This window comes from Pinus tabuliformis, chromosome 1_2, assembly GCF_031772625.1.
Source record: "Pinus tabuliformis cultivar Carrire ecotype Pingquan chromosome 1_2, CPIR1, whole genome shotgun sequence".
Taxonomy (NCBI): Eukaryota; Viridiplantae; Streptophyta; class Pinopsida; order Pinales; family Pinaceae; genus Pinus; species Pinus tabuliformis.
This window is the reverse complement of record NC_142298.1, coordinates 426,778,496-426,803,110: the sequence shown is the minus strand read 5'-3', so window position 1 is coordinate 426,803,110 and position 24,615 is coordinate 426,778,496. Positions and strand designations below refer to the sequence as shown.

Sequence of the window (24,615 nt, the reverse complement as noted above, 5' to 3'; positions counted from 1 at the left end):
TGGTTCAATGATCAATCTATGTATTTTTATGTTTTTTATATCTAATTCATCATTCTACATGTTTTTGTTGACATATATGTATCAAAATATTAAAAAAATAAAAAATATATATATTATATAAAAATCGCTCCGGGATTCGCTCCCAAACCGGGAGCTTTTCAAAATGTCGCTCCCGCTCCCAAGTAATACTGGTCATTTCATTTGCTTGTATGTACTTCTCATGAGTTCAATGTGGGCCCCATTGACTTTGACTTGAAACTTTTGACTTAAGTTGTGGCTTCATATGGTGGGCGCCACATAATTACCAAATCATCTTTGAATTTCATTTGGAACCGCCATGTCATTTGGTTGACTTTCTTTGACTTTGGAAAAATTTAGAAAATTTTCCAATTATTGATTTTTATTTTTTGCCACTATCACTAGGAAAATCGTCTTTTGAGAGACTATAAGTCATCTTTTCACCCTCAAAGTGGGTCCTAGGATAATGCTGGGCCTTTGAGGATGAATTTCAAGTAGTCACACGCCCCAAACATTTCCTAAGGTCACTTATTTACACCATTACATAGAAAATAATTAAAAAATCCCATTTTGTAGGAAATTTTTAATTATTAAAAAATTCTACTTAGACTTAGCCAAATTCCACGAAATTTTTTGTGTGATTTAGTACGGTAATATACATAGACTCTAGACACTAAGATGTGTTAGGGGCTCAACCTTCAAACCGTCACCCCGACTTTGGGGTAAAAAGTGAGTGAAAAAACCCAGAAAATTATCCGCCTCTAAAAAAGAAGGGATAATTAACTAGATAAAAAAAACACTCCAAGGTGTACTCGTTCGCTGATCGAGTCCCAACATCCTAGGCCTGTTATAGACTCAAAAACTCATCATTACTAGTATCACTTATTACAATTCCTCGTAGGGTGTGGAATCTGGGTACAAGAAAGATGATGAGAAGATAGAAGTAGAGTTAAAAAACTCTGTTGACTGATGATATCTGATGGTACAAGTGTCCTCTGGATCATCCTTGGGCATGGAGTCTTTCATTTAATCATCAGGTGTCACTCTAGTGGTCAACAGAATGTACACGACAGTTATCGTTGCTTCACCCCATAAGAACTTTGGTAGATCTTGATCAAGAGCATAGTTCGAATGCCTTCTTCGATTGACCTATTATTCCTTTCGGCCAATCGATTTTGTTCAGGATAGTAGCGAACAATTGTAATGGCCATCTCTAATTATAGGCAGCATAGGAATACTAGCATGTATATGAGACATGCATATGATAGCTACATATGCATGCATTGCATGCACTGCACTAGTATACATATTAACTTATTATAATAATTGTCAAGAAAAGATAAACAAATTAATTATTGAAAGTTCTAAGTGAATACCTAACTCACATAAACATTAAATATATTGAGTAAGGTACTTAATGTATGTACCACCATTATAATATATATAACTATACAAAATAAAAGGGAAAGACAATGTATTGCACAAAATAAAAGAGTATGTATATATATATATATGGTGCAAAAATAAATTAAATATAATACATGTTATACAAATAGCAAGGGAAATACAATACATAATATATAAAGGAACTATATATATATATATATATATATATATATATTAAATTTTATATAAACTAAAAGGAGAATATAAAATCTACAAACTATACAAACTTAAAAGAATCGATAATATATATAAAGTCAAAAGGGAGCATAATACAAAGTCACAAGGAATCATAACGTAAATGTAAGCAACGAATACAATAAAGATATAAATGTTTTACATTAAATGGAAATTATTGTCAACTGTTAACAAACGAGGTAGACGCCTACTCAAATTTCAGCTAAAGTTTATCACCTTATCCCCTTGCTAGAGGAACCTTGAACAAGGAGTCACCGTTTGGAGGCAGAACTGGATTCTATATAAGATGGGGAAGGCATTTCAAGAAAGGGAGTTCATTTTTTGGGAGTTAGAGAGAATTCTGTGAAACCAGAGGAGATTTTGGGGAAGAGACGGGAATTTCTAACAGAATTACAGAGATTGAGCTTGATTGTTCTTGGAATTTTGGGCACGGGGGCCAGAAGATTTGTCTTTTGGATCTGGGGACCGTACAGGTAGACCCCAGATAGGTTGGGAGGTAAAGGGCGGTTTGGTAACTGCAGCAGTGGGAACAACCACAGTCTAAAACACCTTCAACTGATTACAGGCATTCTTCTGCAAATTTAAGTTTTAAATTTTTATTCTTGTCTGGTTAAAATTTGATAGTCAGGGTTTTACAACAATGAGCTCCCTCATAATATCTACATCCTTACAATATGCAATTAACTCTTTAGAGGTGTATTCCCCACCATTGTCAGACCTTAGAGTCTTTATCTTCTTTTCAGTTAGGGTTTCCACCTCAGCCCTAAACTCCTTGAACTTATAAAATACTTCATCTTTAGTTTTGAGTAGGTAGAACCATGTCTTCCTTGAATGGTCATCAATGAATGTTACATAGTAGAGATGATCTCCAAGTGTCTTATCAGACATGGGCCCGCATACATTGAAATGGACGAGATCTAATATTTCTTTAGATCTGGATTCACTATGATGAAATGGCTTCCTAGTAAGCTTCCCCAAAGAACATCCCTTGCACACACCTTCATGGTCTAACTTCATATCAGGAATACCATGAACCAATTGACTAAGAGTAGGGAGATGGCCATACCTTCGACGCCATAGTTCAATGAGACTTATTTCCATATGAACCAGAGCTTGAGGAGATGGAGTGATAACCCGGTAAAGACTTCCTTCATGAACTCCAATAACCCTAGCTTTGTCAATACTAGAGTTTTTTCCCCAAACCAATACTTTTCCATCAACAAAATCAATTCTTTCCCCTTTATCTTCTAAACAAGAAATAAAAAGTAAATTCTTTTTCAAACCTGGAACATAGAGAATGTTGTTGAGATGCAGGGTCGATCCATTGTCCAACTTTAATGATGTAGATCCCAGGCCTGTCACAACATAGCTTTTGTTGTCACCCAATTCCACTGCATGAGAGGATGACTCCTTTGATAGTGTGTGTAGTTGCCTACTTTCACCTGTGATGTGTCTCCAAGCTCCACTATTAATGATCCATGCATTGTCATCAGTAAGAGATCCTCTAAGGGCAACCAAGAATCCATGACTCTTGACTTTGTTGAATAGGTAGTAGATGATCTTCTTGATCCATCTTCCAGCAGAGTTGAAACCCAAACTTATGTAGTTCACCATAGAGGGAGAATCCATGCCAACAAAGTGATCTTCGACTTCTCTTGACCTTAGCTCTAATACCATGTTGGAAAATCAAGGATATTATATTAGGTTTTGATTCTCCTTTCTTGATAATTACTTGTGAGTGCGTTGGCGTCTTTTACTTCTTTATTACCTTATCTTTCATCAAGCAATTATGCATACATGAAGATCACATAACAATAGACACGAGATATAGGCACATGCCAGGGCAAAACCCAACTCGAAGGGAAAACCCAGTCAAGATAATTCTTCCTTTCAATGGTATTCTTCGAGACTCTTTACCCTAGACCAAAACCACACTTTCCCTCCACACCATGTCAGGCTCCAAGATCTTCGACCCCTTCTAGCAACTTTGACTAGGTAGTAGCTTCCAGCAACAACAAAATCTTAGGAGACTTTGATCTCCCAACCCAGAGCACAAAACAGAGAGAGAGACGTACCAAAAGTTCGATTTTCCTATTCTCTAAAGAATCCCCCAAACTCACACTTCTTTCGCCCTCTCGACAACAGACTTGGCACTTCTCCTGCTCTTCTTGAGATATTGAACTTGCTTGAGAGTGAGTGCTTCAAATGACTTCAACCTCCTCCAATATATAGGCTTCTTGTGGGTCGAATGGGGGTCCTTAGGCCGACTTGATCTTCCTTAGGCCGACATGATGTGGAGGACACATAATTCATATTTGACTTGATACAAAACCTTTTTACATGATCTGAAAGCCCAAGAAGGGTCTCTTCGAATGTACAATGACTCTATAAACTCAATATTAATCCTAGGAGTCCACAATGGGGACTTTGACTAATACAATGATGACCCAAGCATGAAACCCATGCTTTAATAAATCATTGTTACAATAATAAAAATTCTTTTCTTTATTCATTTGACAAGTACATTACATAATGACTCAAGTACATTATCGAAGACCGAACATAGTTACTTTTTCCAACACATTGAAGAAAGGGTCACATTTCAAGCATACTTGAAGGAAGACATCTTCAAGAAGGTATGTTCAATTGTCATCATCATCAAGAAGGCATCGAGTTGAAGATATCATCTTCAAAGGAACATCTTCACTTGACAAATAAGTATCTTTATATTTATGTCTGAATCCGCTATCAACATGACTTCATTCTGCAAGGAGAGAAACAAATTGGTTGGGTCATCAAATTTCATTGCTTGGAAAAAGAGGATAGATTTGATTCTCATAGAGAATGGAGTTATTGAATATGTTAAGTGTTTGATCTCCAAACCATCTCAAGAGCAAGCTCAAGCATTATCGAAATATATGAAAGGGGAAATAAGGGCTCAAAGAATCTTCATAGAATTAATCAAGCATTCCCTCATCCCTTATGTAGCAAAGCTGGAGAAATCGAAAGATATCTATGAAAAGTTGGTAGAATTGTTTTCTGTAAGCACTGCAGGAGAAGTCATATCATTGAGAACTGAACTATACAAAATGAAGGGATCAAAGGAAGAAGGGGTAGCTTTGTACCTTATGAGTGTATCTCAAATAAGAGATCAACTACAAGAATTAGGAGAAATAATGTTCGATAAAGAAATGGCCACCATTGTGCTCAATGCACTACCTAATGAATGGGGAAACTTCGTATCAAGTACCTATGGAAAGAAGGAAGCCACTCCAGTCAGTGAACTATGGTCATTATGCAAGATTGAAGAAACCAGACTAAAGGCAAAAAGCGATGTTGGATCAAGTGAACAAAATCAAGCATATGCTGCCATGGCCAGGAGAAAAGGAAAGTTTGGAAAGTTTGATCAATGGAAAAAGAAGAAGATTGATATGTCAAAAATACAATGCTATGAGTGTAATGAATATGAGCACTTTAAAAGGAATTGTCCCATACTCTAGAAGGACAACAAGAAGAGAAAGGAAAGAAATGAAGCCCATGTTACCGAGGAAGTGGAAGAATAAAAAAAGAAGAAATCAAAGGAGGAGAAAGTGAAAGATCTCTACTATGAGTGAGACAACCTCCTTCACTTAGTTCTTTTCAGTTATAGAATATGATAGAAAGCATCACAATTATGATAGATGCATTATAGCAAGATAAAGATGGCATTATCATAGAAGCATGGAAGAATCGCTGAAGTAGAAAGTCTACATGGTTGTTGCAGTCATCCTCATAGAAAGGAATTAGCTCATGGCATCTCCATTGGAAGCATATAAGGACAACCGAAGTAGCAGTATATATGGTTGGAGGAAAGTCATCTAGCAAGATATGAGATAAAGAGATCATCAGACATCATCATCATTAGGAAGAAGCATTTGCAAAATGAGGATCATCAAGATCCTCCATTGGAATCTTCATTAAGAAGGTTCACCTCTACTTAAAAGAGGTAAGTGCCTCACAGATAGTCCCACATTCCACCTTGTGTGGGATCCACTAGCAAGGTATGATGACCAAGATGTGAAACATGTCAAGTTGGTTAAAGTACTTTCATCTTCAAATAAGAAAAGGAAGCTGCCAAAAGGAAGTCTGTTGATTTCTAGTAGCATCAGATGTGCTCTAAGTCTCAAAATTTGCAGGGAGGCTTAGACATTCATTCTCCAGTGCCCATAAATTGTTTTGGGAAATTCCACCCGGAAACATCAGAAAAATGTCAAATTGTGTTAATATATGATTAATTCCTTAATCGGGATTAATTCTTTGATTATAAACTTTGGCATTTCAATTATATTATAATGCGCAAGTTTGCTTTGACCCAAATCAATAAACGACAAAAGGTCTTGTTGACTTTAGTAAAAAGAATGCATGATCTGACGGTTGATCTACTCCCCGCCCAGATCAACGGCAGGGAGAGCTTTCACACCCCCCTCCACCGTTTCTCGTTAATGCGACCGGGGGGGGGGGGGGGTCCGCAAAGCGATTTCCATGACGGACTCCCCGACCTTACATGTCGCCACCACATCACTCCGCACCCCCCCGCTCAAAACCACAAACAACTCACTACCCCCCCCACAAACCACTTGTGGTTTCCCTCCGCCAACGACTCTTTCACCCCGCCAAAGCCGTTATCCCTCCACTAATCCTGAGCTGACACCTCACATATCTGTTGCCTATTCCTCCCATCCATTACCTCCTTACACGCTTATTGTCCCATTCGTCATGCCTGTTATATTCATCCGTTGTAGTCCCGCTCCTATGCATTTAAAGCTGCTATGTTTATCAATAAAACCGTTACCCCTTCCCGCATCTTATAAATCAAAAGAACCGTGCCTCTGTCATTTTCTTCTGATTATTTTCAATTGTTTGCAGGTTTACAGTGTTGCAGAACTTCTTGCCTTTTGCTCAGTCTGTCACTTATAACCATTTTTCTTCTTGTCTGCCACCATGGCCCCAAAAGCAAAAACCAAGAAGCAAACCACAGAGGAAAGTACTGTTACCCCGACCCAACTTGACCTTGACCATATCCCGATTGTCGATTCACTGTTCAAAGTTGCAGAAGCCAAGTGTGAGTTTGATTTTTATGAACTACACTTGTGGCTTAAACAGAATTATCTCGACCAACAAGATCCGATTAGGTTTTGGGAGTCCTTGTTACCTTTCTATAGTTTCCCAAAGACACATGAATTCCCTGACCTTATTCCTGGTGTCAAGCCAAGTATGATCCTGTGAAAAGGGCAGTCATGGCTCAGAATGGAGACATTCTGATAACCATTTCTGCTCAAACCATAAATGAAATGCTCTTAATTCCTCAAATTGACTCTTTGACTCAGTTTTCACCAGCAACACTTATGGATCTGTACCATAAGTTAACTTTCCCACAGAGAGCCCAAATATTCGAAATCTTTTTGCCTGAGGATGCAGAATTGCCCAAAAGAAATCCACCTTATTCATCTGCCATGTTTCCTGAAGCCTCTAGACATTGCATTTCCTTGCTTTCCTATTTATTAGGATACCCTGATGACCAGTCTGTTGATGAGGTTATCCTTGGTTTCTTATCTATCTTTAATAAAGACCAACAACTAGCATTCATGTATAATTACAACCAATTCTTGGCTGATAATATACATGAAAAATTCATGAACTTCACTGTGCAGGGAGTGTTCAATTACAACTCTGTAATTGTCCACATGCTTCTTTTTCAACAAGGTGATCTGTTACCAATCAAACTCAGCAAGCAGGATGAACAAGGAGTGAATCAATTAGTGATTCACTGGACAGAAATGGTCAGGACAACTTCTACCACCTCATCATTTGCAGAATTTGTAGATGCATTCATACATCCAGTGGTACAGCTCCTTAACAGCCAGACAGAGCCCAGGATTGGGAATGAAATTAAAAGGATCCTACACTTAAGTGAACAAACCAAAACTGGTGACTGGTATTTATACCAAAACTACATTGAGATAAGAATATATGGATGTGAGCTTGCACCATACAAGCTGCCCAAATATGTTCCTTTGAGAATATTTTCTCTAGAATATATCAGGCAGATGATTCACATGGATGAGCTACATTTTGTGTCAGGTAAAAGAAAGTCTCAGTTCAAGCTTAAAGCACAGATTGGGTCATTTATTTGCAACACCAGATCAACTGGTATTGAGGTAGATGCATTATTGAAGAAGATGAATTTCCAGCCCAGTTTCACCTGGTCCTATGATCCTTTTGGCATCATTTCTGCCTTAAGGGTTAGTTTCAAGATGACTCCTTATAACCATACTCCAAGGCCAAAAATTGAAAAATTTATGAATCAAGAAACATGGATTGATGGGACTCTTCAAGAAGCAGATGAGCAAGTTGTGTCTACCCCCACTGAACAAACTCCAGTTGCTCAGAGCAAGCAACATAAAAGGCTGAGAGAGGAAACTTCATCCACTGAAGATGTGCTGAAAGGATTCATTTTTCAACAAAAGAAGCCTAAAGTCAGCTTGATCACATTAGCAGAAGAGACTCCACCAGTGATCATTGATCTTGGAGATCTATAAGTATCTACATCAGCAGGAGTTAGTACTTCAACCACTCCTCCCACAGTTAGTGCTTCAACTACTCCTCCTGCAACTTCACCTTCTAGAGAGCCTCTAGAAATTATTCAGTCAATAGGAACCAGCACTTCGGATGATTCAAACATATTTTCAAGGTTCCTGGAAATTAAGCAGAAAAATGAGGCTTTAAAGTCCAATGTGTACAGTCAGTTCTGGAAGCAAACTTCAACCTCCCAACATAGGCTCCTTTCTGCTTTTGACAGTGAGAAGGGAAAAATGCAAATGGCTTTCTTACAAGCCCAGATTCCATTTCCTAAATCACCATCTGATTACAAGAAGACTGTGTTTTCATTTGACACTAGTCAAATCCATCCAATTGACCAGATGGACATGCACAGACAAACTGGTGAGATGTTGTTTTCTACTATGACAACTACAACCATGTCTCTTTCTAAACTTAGGACTGCTCTATCAAATGTTCAGTCCCAACTTAAGTTAGAAAAGATCTCCTCTCTAGCTAAAGATAACAGAATAAAATCACTAGAGGATTTTGTGATTAAAGTGGGATATGATCCCAAGGATGTAAAAGCTGCAGAACTACTCCTTAAGAAGAAAGATGCAGACATTGCTGCATTGAAGAAACAGTTGAAGTTGCCTTCAACAGAAGATCCTCTGACCAAGGATATGGCAGAAAGTGAACAACAAAAGGAGGATATGCTCAAGCTTATCATTGAGCAGAATATACAGTTGAAGAAAATGGAAGAGCAGATTGAAGAGCTATTGAAGGAGAAGGAAACAACACAGCTTGCCATGGTGTCCACCACATCAGTCCCAATAGCAGTTGCAGGTACAGAGCCTAGTTCGTCATCTACAGCCATTAAGTCTACCTCAACAGCAGCTGACCCAGCAAGATTAGCTCAAGAACTGTCAATACAGAAGCAAGAAAACTAGAAACTACTTCAAAAATTCCAAAATCTAGAATTAAAGAAAGTGCAAAATGATACTAAGTATCTGGAAGAAATGCAGAAGACTCACAAATTGGAACTTAAAATCCAAAAGTTGGAGAGTGAGTCACTGATGGCAGACACTTTGGCTCATGCCAAGGAAAGTATTTGGACAAAAATCAGTCAATCCATGACAGATGTATGGCCATCCATACAGATTATTTTTGAGTAGTAGGAACTCATTACTAGGTGCAGAGCAGTGATTGAAGAACAAAAAGCAGCCTTGAAGACCAAGCCAGTAGAAGCCACATATATGATCAAGGTTTTAAATTCAAAGAGCAAAGAGGAATTAGAAGAAATAAACATCTCTGACAGAACAACTACCATCTTAGAGATCAAAAAGGTATTACAGAAAAGGAATTTGATCAATCAATTGGAAACTAAGTGTCAAACCCTAGATATTTCTGTCAAGAGATTTCATTCAAAATTTAATGTTTTAAATCAGAAAGGATTGCCAGGATTAGTAGGTTTGAATGATAAGTTGATTAGATTAGATGATTATTGCAAGGAGTTATATGCTATTGCAGTAGACAGAGCCAAATTTGCAGGAGTGAAAGGACAGATAATAGGGAGGGATTTTCTAGAAGCCTTGGAATATGATTTAACCATCTTACATGAAATCAAGCACTTGTTTCTCACCAAGCCTAATTTCGAAAGATATACAGAGGTGGATGAAACATTCAGGAAGATGGTAAATGTAGAAATCCCAAGTGAACAAAAATGGGATCATTTGTGTGAAACAATTGAGTAATTCCTCATTGTGACAACAGAATAGCTCATCAGTGTTTTCAGGCCAAATCATCAACAGATTCCCAAAGGATAGAGCCACCTCTTCAACAGTTTTTCGGTTCCTATTATATTGTTCTATTTTTGTAATTTTGTACTATTTTGGTATTCTATTCCAAACAGATTGTAGATCTTTTGTAAAATTTTGTATAAATAACTCCTTTGAGTTATTATGGGTTGAACCCTTGAACAAGTTATCAAGCAGATTTGTACTAAGCTGGAGCATTTTTGAAATAATAAAAGATTCTAGATTTGCCTCATATGGTCTGTCTCTCAATGAGTTGTATTTCATCTTGTCTATTCATTATGTTTTCTTCATATAAATTAAGTCTTTTGCAGTTATCCGATTTAAAATTTAATTGAATTTCAGTTTCATTTTGAATCCTCTGTGAAGTTGTAATTTAAATAAGAGACTAATTTACAAAACTATTTGTTATTGTAAATTCCTCTTTGAATATAAATTACACTAGATCTCTGTAATAGTTTGATTATATTTTGTTGATTAAGAAAGCACAGTTTTCTTAATTTCTTCTTATAAATGGTTAAATACTCAGTTTGAATATTAAATCAATTATACCTCTCCATACTCTACTTCTCCATCCCATTAAAATCAAACTAACCATGTGTAGTTAAAGAAAAACCTTTTATTTTATTAAGAATCTATCTAAGTTTAAAGCACCTGTTTATAAAATAGTTCACTGGTCATCCAATTATTTCAAACAACAAAACATTATAGATGCTTTGGCATAACAAATTGACCTTAGGTTATCTCAAAGGACAACAATTAACACCCAAGATTAGATCTCGCCTCACTTGAGATCATCGGCTAAGATTAAAACTTATTCACTAAAGTAATTACTTTACTTTTCCTAAGTTTCATTTAGCTCAATTGTGAGAATTTCTGAATCTACACATCATAAATCCTACTGCAATCACTGGTTTATCATCTCCTACTTGTTTTTTACATTCAACAAGTTATTTAATTATTTAAACAACGACGAAAACACTATTGCAGACTACACATACATACAGATCATGAATTGAAATAAAATGAGACAATTACACAAGGGACACCGTTATTTTTGGACAATCGTGCTCGAAAAAACCCAATTTGGGAAAACCGGTGCAACATATAGAGGGTTTGTATTATTAAGCATATTTTTGAATACAACTAGGGTGCCAAATCCGGCTCACCCAATAGAGAATAAACCTGGCAGAAATACCTCTATTTGGAGACAGATATTTTGGCAAATCCAGCAACTGGATGATCAAACCCCACAGATGACAATGTTGTTCCCAATGTTGGGTAGCAATGGCTGCTCCAAGCTTTGCGCTGGAACTGCGTCACCTCCTCTAGGAGCTATGTCACCCTCCCAGTGAGCCTTCCTTGCTCAGAAATCGATATGCTGAACTGCTTCTCTCTCTGCCTCACAGAAACCCCAGCGCTGCCTCTAAATGACTGCATCAACCCCTCTGGCCTCTGTGCCACCCTCTCTGGCACTGCTCTGCCTCTCTGCTATGTCTCGGCCTTGGACTAAAGTCCCTCTGCCGAACTGCCCCTCTCACTGCAACTCAGATCACCAGCTCGATTTTCGCAGCAAACCTCGCCCCAGAAAAATCGAACTCTTTGATCTCTCGAGTGTGTCTCCAACTAACCCTCAAGCCTCCTCTTATACTTTTCCTGTTGATGAATCAATGATCGAGATTAAGTCCCTAATCAATGGCTAAGATTAAAACAGATTTGCTCCTCGTCACTTAGAAGTTTCTCACCCATATTCTTATTAATACCCATTAATATTTTTATTTTCCTAAGTTTAGACTTAGGAACTCATTAAAAATATTAGTTATTTTAATACCTCCTCATCTGGGTGGAATTTCTCCAAACGATTCTGGGTTTTGGAGATCTCATGTATTCTAGCCCCTCCACAAAATTTCGGAGCTAGATCACATCTGATGCTACCCAAAATCCACTCTTAGCAAGGAATATGCTCTAGCAATACTTCTTAGTAGAAGCATCACACTGATCCATGACATCGGTCCTCTGTGTTGCTGATGCTTGGCCTGCTGCGTTTCATCCACTGCACTGCTGCATCTTGTACTGCTGCCCATGACTCGGCCACTACCACTGTTACATTTGTACTACAACTCCCTCTCAAAATGCTACCTCATGCTGCCCATAGCACTGCCACTGCTAACTGCTGCACTGCAACTCAGTTGTTGAGAAGTAAGCAACTGAAACTTCACCCAAAAATTGACATGTTGGTCAGTCTGGATGCCTTGTGATGCTGAAGCTACCTTTGCTGCTAATCTGTGCTGACCCTGTGCTACTACTACGCTGCTGCAAATTTGCTTTGTGCCTCTCGCACTGCTACAACATCCACTGCGTTGCCTCAGACTTTGGCACTCTAGCTCTGGCACTGTCGCTCCATCACACCTTGCTACAATCGACACTTGTCATTTTGCTACTGTCATTTAGGGATCCCATAACCGTATGTGATCCAGGAGTTTGGGCACCTCAAGGATCCTGCCCCACATGTAGTCCTCTCGACTACAACTCCATGTCGCCCCACTCATGGCACAATCGTCATCCTCGCTTTCCTTGTCAGTTTTTTCTGGAGCAGCCTGAGTGAAAAGCCTCCCCCTTGCCCTTCTTTCGGGGGCATTGAGTGGCATAATGTCCTAGTTCCCCACAATTGAAGCATCTGACCTTGGTTATGTCCTTCTTTCTCTTTTGTTGCCCTTACTGTCTCGATGGTAAGAGAGCTGCATCTTCCTCCTCTTCCTTCTTGACCCAGGCTCCCTTGTCGCTATTCCCTGTCTTGGTCAACCTCCTAAGCTCTTCTTGTTGAAGAGCTGCCCACATCTCCTCGCAACTGGGGAGAGTCGCTCTGCTCAAGATACTTTGGACAAAAGTCTCCTAGTCCTCGGTGACTGCATTTAGGGCAGTTCTAACCATGAACTCAAGATCTGGTGTAGACCCCATGGAAGTCAACTGGTTGCGAATCCCTTGTAACTTGAGAATGAAGGGATCGATCTCCTCTCCCTTCTGCATGTGGTACTGTCTCAGCTGATTTTCTAATAGCATCTTCCGTTGGACAGAAGAGCCCTGGTACAAGGTGGTCAGCGCCTGCCACATCTCCCTTGCTGTTTCCTTCTCAACAATATGTCGTACTACATGATCTTTGACCTTGTATAGGATCATGCACTTGGCCTTCGCCTGGGCCTCCTCGTACTTCTTTAACAGATTAGCGTCAACCGAAACAATAACTACTTTCAAGGCATAGTCCTTGATGTGATTTTTGTCTAGGATTGCCAAGATCCTGGCCTTCTAGATGACAAAATTGGATGCTCCATCCAATCTTTCCTAATCCCTCAACCCATTCACTGCGATCTCTGTTAAAAAAATAGGACTGGTTCTCTTCTCCCTCTCCTGCTGTCAATCTAGCAAGACTTGGATTTGGATTTCTTTGGCGCAAGAAACCCTCTAAGGAACAAGCTCCTCTAGACTCCCTCTGAGTCCTGATTTCCTTCACGGAAATCCTCTGGCCAAATGTCAAATCACTCCTTTCTAATCCTCCTTTGCTGCTGCAACCTGGATCTAGATTTCTTTGGCTAGAAATCTGTCAAGGCAGTGACTCCCTCTACCTCGGCTCTGTCTCCACAGACACTGTTCTGCACCAACAGAAACAACGTCCCACCAGCTCCTCAAATCGAATCTTCTTTGCTCCTCCAGCCCCGGCAACTGGCTGATTTGAACCTTTTAGGCTTTGCGCTGGCCCAGAGAGTTGACGCAGTCACTGCGTGGGCTCCTCTTTGGCTTTGCGTCACCCTATACAGGCTCGAAATGCTGACGCAGGCACTGCGTGAGCCTCTACGTCACTCCTCTGGCTCTGCATCACTCCTGCAGCTGCTCCTTTGCCTCTGAAACAACGTTGTCACTCGGGATAACTGCTTCTCTGCAAAAAATTCTCTGGATCTCTCGGCTGGTGTCTTCAGTCCCCTATGATCTGTAATGCTCTGAGACCATGTGAGAATTTCTGAATCTACACATCAGAAATCCTATTGCAATCACTGGTTTATCATCTCCTACTTGTTCTTTACATTCAACAAGTTATTTAATTATTTAATCAACGATGAAAACAATATGAAGACTACACATACATACAGATCATGAACTGAAATAAAATGAGACATTCACACAAGGGACACCATTATTTTTGGACAATCATCCCCAGAAAAACCCAATTCGGAAAAACCGGTGCAACATATAGAGGGTTTGTATTATTAAGCAGATTTCTGAATACAACTAGGGTGCCAAATCCGACTCACCCAACAGAGAATAAACTTGGCAGAAGTACCTCTATCCGGAGACAGATATTTTGGCAAATCCAAGAACTGAATGATTAAACTCCACAGATGACAATGTTGTTCCCAGTGTTGGGCAGCGATGATTGCTCCAAGCTCTGCGCTGGAACTGCGTCACCTCCTCTAGGAGTTGCGTCACCCTCCCAGTGAGCCTTCCTTGCTCAGAAATCGATATGCTGAATTGCTTCTGTCTCTGCCTCATAGAAACCCCAGCGCTGCCTCTAAATGATTGCGTCAGCCCCTTTAGCTTTTGCATCACCCTCTCTGGAGCTGCTCTACCTCTCTACTATGTATTCTCCGCCTTGGACTGAAGTCCCTTTGCCGAACTGCCCCTCTCACTGCAATTTAGATCACCAGCTCGATTTTCTCAGCAAACTTCGCCCCAGAAAAATCGAACTCTTTGATCTCTCGAGTGTGTTTCCAAGTGACCCTCAAGCCTCCTCTTATACTTTTCCTGTCGATGAATCAACGGACGAGATTAAGTCCCTAATCAACGACTAAGATTAAAACAGATTTGATCCTCATCACTTAGAAGTTTCTCACCCATATTCTTATTAATACCCATTAATATTTTTATTTTCCTAAGTTTAGACTTGGGAACTCATTACAAATATTAATTATTTTAATAACTCCTCATCTGGGTAGAATTTCTCCAAACGATTTCTGGGTTCTGGAGATCTCATGTATTCTAGCTCCTCCACAAAATGTCGCAGCTAGAGCACATCCGATGCTACCCAAAATCAACATCAATAAGCGAACATACTAATATTTGTTTCTTCCGACTTGGGCTAAGTACATTAGCAACTTGCGCACACTTGAGCAACTGTTCTAAGGAGAATGTGGGCAACTTCTTCATGCCTAGACACAAGGCTTGTGCAAAAATACTTGCCCGAGCTACAAAAATCAACACCCTGGACCTATATCCACTGCCTTGGCTACTCCCTCTCAAAGGAAACCTTCTTTGTCACCTGATTTGTAAAGATCCTCGAAGTCCAACTCCCCTTGGTGTTGTTCCTAGAAGCCGCCTACTCTTGAACAAGCTAGTTGACTCTCTCGAAGCTGCTCAACCTTCAGAGCTTCCTGCTCCTTGTTTTTTGTCACTGTTAGCGCTTGAAATTTCACCTCAGGCTGAAAAAGGTAAACTCCAAGGCAACATCAAACCACTTAGCTTTGTAGCTAGCCCTACGGGGCAGGAGAGGGCTCTCTACGGTCTATCTCGGCAAAGATCTTCAACGGGCAGAGATAACCAATAAAGAACACTGATTTTAGGCTAGTAAACTGATAAAAAGGTTTGATTTGGGATTTTTAGGGTTTTGGTGGAAAATTGGGGAAAGGCAATTTTGGGTGCGGGGATTGGACACAGTTTTCGCAGGGGGTTCTTTGGGGCAAGGTAGGAGACTGTATTGATGCCTTTGAAAGATTTGGATGGATGAGAATGACTGGTGAGGAGCTAAGGAGAGCAAGCAATCACCTTGAATTCTCCTTAAACCGCTGAAAACATTGATATTAAGCAAACTTAAAGGCAGAGCATAGCAACCATGAATTCTACCTTAACACTTCATTTGCCTAATTTGCAGAAGAAAAAGTAAGAAGATGATTCACATTAACAAACTTACAAGTACAAAGAGAAACACACCATCAATACATGTAACCACAGGAATCCCAAAAAGCACTGCAAAACCTTGGTCTTCCTTTGCCAAAAATTGCAGAGATACAATGAGTAATACAATAGAAGCTTTCTCCCTCAAGAGTCCAACCATGAAAATGACCAAGAAAGTACATAATATAGGCAATCTAACATCTTTCCTTGCCTCTAGGGGTCGAGCTCACTATCCTAGGAGCTGTTTCAACCAATTCCAAACTGAGCACTAAAATCTAGGCAGTCAAAACAACTTGCCTCTATAAGCTAGGAAACCAATTCATTCATTAAATTTTTGCCTATTTCATGAATGAATCTTCTAGAAGAGATAAATAAGTGTCAAAGTATCATAAAATTACATCTTTTACATCAAAGAGGATCAAAACCCACTCCAAAAAGTCAAACCTAGTCAAAACTGCGTTTTGCTGAGCTGTAGGTGCATTTCTGGAAAAATAGCCTGATGCGTAGCGCCCTGATTCTCAACGCGTAGCGCGCCTTTGGGCCTGCTTTTGAGGCACTTCTTGGAGTCCAAATGAGGCAAAAGTGGGCTTGTTGGAAAGGTCTGGATGTCTACTTTCCAACCCAAGTGGAATTTCTCAATTTGGTGTCCATTTGCCCCTCCAAAATTGCAACCTCCCAAGACTGCTTCCTGTGTGTCAAAAAAGTGGCAGAAAGTCATTTTTTGCTTGTTTTTTGACCTTCTGGAGGCTCAAAACTTGATGGAATCTCTTGGCAATTGCTGAGCAAGTGTATTTTTGCATGACAAATCCAAAAATGCTGAGTTTTCATGAAAAGGAGTTGCCCATCTTCAGGGTAGCGCGCGGTGCGCTACGCGTTGGGGAAGAAAGCCTGTTTTTTGCCCAAAAAATTCACAAATGACCAAAAATGCTCAAAATTTTTTGAAATTTGTGCAGAAGGTAAGTCATTTAGCACCATGCTCCTTCAAGGAAGCCTCAGCCAAGATGTGGAGGGGATCGGGCCTTTTTCTTCGTTTTAGTGCCTTGGCCAACCGTCCTTTGAGCACCTTCATTTTTGCCTTACATACGTGCATTCGAGCCCAATAATGGTTTTTCATGTTCCGGAGCATGTCCTTATCTTTGTTAGCCTTGGCCAGCAACCTCTCCAAATGAGCATTGACCCGGAGAAGCATAACCTCTCGCTCAATGGGTACCAAATCACCGGGTCTCTTACGAGCCAAGTTGCGGTCTTCATGGATCCTCCGCAACTCATCGAGAGTGTGCTCATCCTCTAATTGCTTGTTGCGCTGCTCTAAATATGTGATTGTCCATTGTGCCATCTCTAATTTTTCTTGCAACAAGCGATTTTCATCCTCCCGTTGCTGAATGATCTCCTTAAGCTCCGAGCTAGGAAAACGGGTGTCAAGATCAATGATGTCAATATCTGGATCACCTGACAATCCCTCCTCAATCATGGGCTGCTTGCCCCTCTCTGATACCTGTGCTGCTGTCGGAAACGAGGCCCCTTCCACCTGGTGTGGAGATAACACTCGCGGTGCTGATGAAGAAAGCGAGACCCCTTCCACCTGATGTGGAGAAAATACTCGCCGAGCTGATGCAAATAAGGCCCTGTGGCCTCTCTGATATGTGACCAATGGAGGGGAGCTGACATGTCTGGGCTCAGGGATGTTATACTGCTGTGAAGGTCCTCCCTCCTCATGAACAACCTCAGGGGGTGGTGGCGCTGTGAAGAAATCTCGAGAGATGAAATCCTCCCATGGAATACCCTGCTGGGCCAACTGATGCATGACCACAATCTTGATCAAAGCATAATGGTAGATGCTCCTGTGTTGCTGTGCTGGGCTCTTTCTCTGCACCAAGGGCACCATCCTCTCAATATTCCGGCACATGAAAAATGGTATGTTCATCATCCGTACCCGTGTGAAATGCATCAACAAGCAGATATGGTACGAATACAAACGTGAAAATCTGCCCTCACAGGTGAAATAGCGAATGATGAGCTTCATCAAGGGTGCATACTCATCCCTCAAGAATCTGAAAGGAAATACACCAGTTAGGTGCCTCATATATACAGGTTTAATGTAGGGCTCATACTGGAATCTGTCCAACAGCTGGCGCTTGTTCCACTCTTCTCCAACATTGGGTATCCCTGTTGCTTGAGCAACAACCTCAGGTGACAATGTAAAATCCACCCCTGCAAGATTCACATGCCCGTTGTGCAAATGCAAAACAAACAAGCGGACCAATTCTCTGTGGTGCTGAATTTGGGAAATTCTTTCGCAATATTCATAGCATGATTGATGACGGAAACATGTGACTGCAAGTGGACAAGCTTGCAAATAGGCCAAAGAGGTGGGCTCCTCTCTCACATGCTGACCACCCTTACCACCCCTGTGAGGCCTCCTTGGCACCTCAACCTCCGGTGTTGACTCACGGTCATCACTTTGCTCATAATCTGTTTCGGTTTCTGACATGGTTTCAAGAGCAAAATGGCTGAAATGTACTGCTGCTTCTGCTCAAATGACTTGCTGTTTTGACTGTTTGAATGCTGCTCCAAGGGGACAAAAAACACAAGGGAGATGTTAGGGAGGGTGACTTTTGAGGGGATTTAGGGAATATATATATATAAAAGGGAATTTAGGGAAAGAATTGTGACATATACATCATCACATAATCATAATTTGCAGGGGTTTGATAGGAGGTAGGGTTTAGGGAGATTTTATTGAATTTTAAAGATAGGTAGGGTTTTAGGGCTTTTGATTTTTATAGGGAGATTAGGTGAAAATGACAAGGGAGGGGATAATGGGAATGTGGGGAAATGAGGGAGTGAAAAAGGATGACCTTGGGCAGCAAATGTAAAACCCTAGCTCACATGCATTTGAATTTTTTAAACATAATACATATGAATTTTCTATTTAAACTTGATGGCATTTGACACATTTTCACGCTCATGTTATCTTTACAAAGCAAGAACTTCAATGATTTGAGGCCTACCTGAAGAAATTGAGGAGGAAGAAGTCGATTTGTGGCTCACTGGCAAATTTTTGAAGGTGGAAACCCAACGCGTAGCGCGCGGGCTCTGGAGCGTAGCGCGCACCCAACGCGTAGCGCCCGACCAATTTTTGCACTGCAGAGACTGCCCTGACGCGTAGCGCGTGCCCTGATGCGTAGCGCGCAGGCCCTGATGCGTAGCGCGCAGGTGCAGTCACCAAATTCGCCCAGTTTCACACTAAATCGCCTTTCACACTTGCTCTTGGAGTCTTGGAGACAAAAGAATTACAAAATGAGGAGAGAGGGGCTTTTATAAGCTTGATTTAAATTTATTTCCCCTCAAACCCACTTTATAATGTTTATGCAATGACACTTTTTAAAACTAATTGCTGCTGACTTGTGGTTTCCTTTTGTTATGAAATTGGTTGAAATGATGCTTTTTCTTGAAAATTTTTGCAGGGATAGCTTCTGAGGAGTCTTGGCAAAGGAGACCAAGGCTGCATGCCAACTTCTGGAGAGTTTGAATTTTTTACAAATTTTTACAAAAAAAAGAGAAAATGACCTTGCCTTCAAAAACAGGGTTTTTGAACTCAAGGTAAAAATTAGCTATACAATATGAAATCATTTGAAGTGATGCTTTGCTGGACATCCCTCTGGCCTGCTGGGCATTTATTGACCTTAAAAGACATGACCTCAAAAGACAAAATTGGACTAAACCCTAAACCTAGGACCTTGACTTCAAGACAAGACCAATGACCCTGTAAAGAATTTTATTGACTGAAACAAATTGGATCCAGCAGTGCCAAGAGGGGAATAAAGACACAAGCTCCTCCATCAGGGTTATGGCATGCCTAATGGAATGCAATAAGATGACACTGATGAGACACCTACTTATGCAAATGCAAAGAGCTTTGATCGCTGATGGAGGGCTACTAGACCGACTCTAACATTGGCTCCAATGGGGATGGTAGCTCCTTGGAGGTGCCAAGAACCGCAGATCTCTGTAAGAGCTAGACAGTGCCTTCATCCATTGGGCGATGGAGTCATTATTTCGGCAAACGACACAAGACTTTGACTCATTTATTGACTGAAACCTGACTCAAGCCGACACAATTATGAAACCAACATGACTGAAAACTGACTCATAAATGACTCATGACTGACTTAACGAAAACAAGAACTTACAAAGCTTATTGAAGGGCAGCAGTCCATCAAGATTTGAAATCATGATGACAACCACCTGTGTTTCTTACAAGACAATATACCATCAAACTATATCAAAATGCCAATGCAACCAATCAAGCAGATGCCTTCTTGATTGATTCTCCTGATCAGATCTTCTGGTCAACAATGAATACTGGTAACTGGGCATCCAAAAATATAGTTGACCATATTCTCCTTCATCACTGAATACTGCAATAATCACCTTCACTGTTGACTGCAAGAGATCTGCCATTGGATCTTGAAAAACATAAAGTCTTTCCTCCTGCTGAAAGAGCAAGGTGTCTTTTTCTCTTGATTCTGATCTTCCTTCATCATGTACTCCAGAAAGAGTATGTTCCTGGTCCTCAAAAAATTCTGAACAAGTAGATGAGCAGATCTCCTCTTGAAATAACATTTCAAAACATGAGACATATGAGGAAGAATCTGAAATGGAATCCTGAATGGTCTGATCTTTTGTAGTTTGAATATATGGTAAGTCATCCTCATATGATATGATAGCCAGATTCTCATTACATTCATCAATCATGAGAAAAGAAATTTCAGATGTTTCGTGAAACCCAACACTAACATTTCTATCAGCTATCATAGATTCATCCAGAGAAACCTTTTCACTTACTTGAACGAAGATCTTGTCTTGTTTTTCACAGAGGCAATGAACTACCTCCTCATGAAGATCTAGCGCTGGTGAGATGAGAGCATTTAGGTCTGCTACTCCATTTTCTTCATTTGAGGCAGCCGCGACAATACAACTCTCTTTTATGAGATCCGGAACAACATGTTTTGCCTCATCACAATTTATCTCCCGATCTGATTTATCATCATCACTTTCTGAGATTGGAACATTACTTTCCTGCGTTACCTGCATGCTGTCTTCTTCTATGGACAGATCTGAAACAACATTTGCTCTTTCCTCATTTTCAACCATATGGAAATCTTCAGCTTGCTGATCTTGACAAGTATCCTCTAAGATTTCTGTGTGCTGCTGAAATGGATTCTCATACAGAGCCTCCATAATCTCAACATCCATAAAATTATCATCTTCATAATATTTCTCAAGGCTTTCAATAAAAGTTGAAGCATGTTTGCAACAGTCATGAACTAAATTTAATGATGGATAAGATGCTTGATATCTTTCAATAAACAAGGCATGAAAATCCTTTAAACAGTAAATACAGGCCTGCGGCAAATTTTCATACCATGATTGGGCTTTACCTTCCAGAGTGGCCAAGAATATCTTCATCAAGCAATCTTCAGGAAAATCCACCTTCAACTTGCGAATATGCATATGAAATCTAACTAGATGTAAAGCAGCATCCTTCTTACCATCATCATTAAATATAGGCAGATTCCTTGACCAATCTACCTTGGGAATCTTATTCGGAAAACCTGGAATGTGATCTCGGCTCATGGGAGCATATCTTCTTGCAATTCGATCCATCTTGAAAATCTCACAGCTACTGATCTCTCTGCAGTGAAGTCACCATGAAGCATTGATCTCTGGAGTTTTCAGTGAAGGAGTCGCTAGTGAATGATTTCAGCCTTGTCAGTGTCTGATCGTTGTTCACCATCAACAATCAGATCTGAACTTGATACATGTACTGGGGTAATTAACAAGTTAGATGTCACGTTTACAAGCTAGACCAGAGATTGACTGAAGCAGCGTTTATCTACTTCCGCTAATGCAAAGCAAAAGCGTTTCGAAGGTTACCTGGCATAACTTCAGGCTCCGTCTGTAGCTTATAAAACAAATGACATCAACCAGCAAACCATTTGTTCTTCCCCAGTATGGTCGCCAGTATGTTAGCGCTTGAAATTTCACCTCAGGCTGAAAAAGGTAAACTCCAAGGCAACATCAAACCACTTAGCCTCGTAGCTAGCCCTATGGGGCAGGAGAGGGCTCTCTCCGGTCTATCTCGGCAAAGATCTTCAACGAGCAGAGATAACCAATAAAGAACACTGATTTTAAGCTAGTAAACTGATAAAAAGGTTTGATTTGGGATTTTTAGGGTTTTGGTGGAAAATTGGGGAAAGGCAATTTTGGGTGCGGGGATTGGACACAGTTTTCGCAGGGGGTTCTTTGGGGCAAGGTAGGAGACTGTATTGATGCCTTTGAAAGATTTGGATGGATGAGAATGACTGGTGAGGAGCTAAGGAGAGCAAGCAATCACCTTGAATTCTCCTTAAACAGCTGAAAACATTGATATTAAGCAAACTTAAAGGTAGAGCATAGCAACCATGAATTCTACCTTAACACTTCATTTGCCTAATTTGCAGAAGAAAAAGTAAGAAGATGATTCACATAACAAACTTACAAGTACAAAGAGAAACACACCATCAATACATGTAACCACAGGAATCCCAAAAAGCACTGCAAAACCTTGGTCTTCCTTTGCCAAAAATTGCAGAGATACAATGAGTAATACAATAGAAGCTTTCTCCCTCAAGAGTCCAACCATGAAAATGACCAAGAAAGTACATAATATAGGCAATCTAACATCTTTCCTTGCCTCTAGGGGTCGAGCTCACTATCCTATGAGCTGTTTCAACCAATTCCAAACTGAGCACTAAAATCTAGGCAGTCAAAACAACTTGCCTCTATAAGCTAGGAAACTAATTCATTCATTAAATTTTTGCCTATTTCATGAATGAATCTTCTAGAAGAGATAAATAAGTGTCAAAGTATCATAAAATTACATCTTTTACATCAAGGAGGATCAAAACCCACTCCAAAAAGTCAAACCTAGTCAAAACTGCGTTTTGCTGAGCTGTAGGTGCATTTCTGGAAAAATAGCCTGATGCGTAGCGCCCTGATTCTCAATGCGTAGCGCGCCTTTGGGCCTGCTTTTGAGGCACTTCTTGGAGTCCAAATGAGGCAAAAGTAGGCTTGTTGGAAAGGTCTGGATGTCTACTTTCCAACCCAAGTGGAATTTCTCAATTTGGTGTCCATTTGCCCCTCCAAAATTGCAACCTCCCAAGACTGCTTCCTGTGTGTCAAAAAAGTGGCAGAAAGTCATTTTTTGCTTGTTTTTTGACCTTCTAGAGGCTCAAAACTTGATGGAATCTCTTGGCAATTGCTGAGCAAGTGTATTTTTGCATGACAAATCCAAAAATGCCGAGTTTTCATGAAAAGGAGTTGCCCATCTTCAGGGTAGCGCGTGGCGCGCTACGCGTTGGGGAAGAAAGCCTGTTTTTTGCCCAAAAAATTCACAAATGACCAAAAATGCTCAATTTTTTTTGAAATTTGTGCAGAAGGTAAGTCATTTAGCACCATGTTCCTTCAAGGAAGCCTCAGCCAAGATGTGGAGGGGATCGGGCCTTTTTCTTCATTTTAGTGCTTTGGCCAACCGTCCTTTGAGCACCTTCATTTTTGCCTTACATACGTGCATTCGAGCCCAATAATGGTTTTTCATGTTCCGGAGCATGTCCTTATCTTTGTTAGCCTTGGCCAGCAACCTCTCCAAATGAGCATTGACCCGGAGAAGCATAGCCTCTCGCTCAATGGGTACCAAATCACTGGGTCTCTTACGAGCCAAGTTGCGGTCTTCATGGATCCTCCGCAACTCATCAAGAGTGTGCTCATCCTCTAATTACTTGTTGCGCTGCTCTAAATATGTGATTGTCCATTGTGCCATCTCTAATTTTTCTTGCAACAAGCGATTTTCATCCTCCCGTTGCTGAATGATCTCCTTAAGCTCCGAGCTAGGAAAACGGGTGTCAAGATCAATGATGTCAATATCTGGATCACCTGACAATCCCTCCTCAATCATGGGCTGCTTGCCCCTCTCTGATACCTGTGCTGCTGTCGGAAACGAGGCCCCTTCCACCTGGTGTGGAGATAACACTCGCGGTGCTGATGAAGAAAGCGAGACCCCTTCCACCTGATGTGGAGAAAATACTCGCCGAGCTGATGCAAATAAGGCCCTGTGGCCTCTTTGATATGTGACCAATGGAGGGGAGCTGACATGTCTGGGCTCAGGGATGTTATACTGCTGTGAAGTTCCTCCCTCCTCATGAACAACCTCAGGGGGTGGTGGCGCTGTGAAGAAATCTCGAGAGATGAAATCCTTCTATGGAATACCCTGCTGGGCCAACTGATGCATGACCACAATCTTGATCAAAGCATAATGGTAGATGCTCCTGTGTTGCTGTGCTGGGCTCCTTCTCTGCACGAAGGGTACCATCCTCTCAATATTCCGGCACATGAAAAATGGTATGTTCATCATCCGTACCCGTGTGAAATGCATCAACAAGCAGATATGGTACGAATACAAACGTGAAAATCTGCCCTCACAGGTGAAATAGCGAATGATGAGCCTCATCAAGGGTGCATACTCATCCCTCAAGAATCTGAAAGGAAATACACCAGTTAGGTGCCTCATATATACAGGTTTAAT

General features: G+C 40.6%; 1 protein-coding gene across 5 annotated transcripts in view; it reads left to right on the top strand.

The window, feature by feature from the left end:
• The window catches only part of LOC149206174 (proline--tRNA ligase, chloroplastic/mitochondrial-like), a 279,776-nt gene that overhangs the window by 112,066 nt on the left and 143,095 nt on the right, over positions 1–24,615 (top strand). The gene's annotated exons all lie outside the window — the stretch shown is intronic.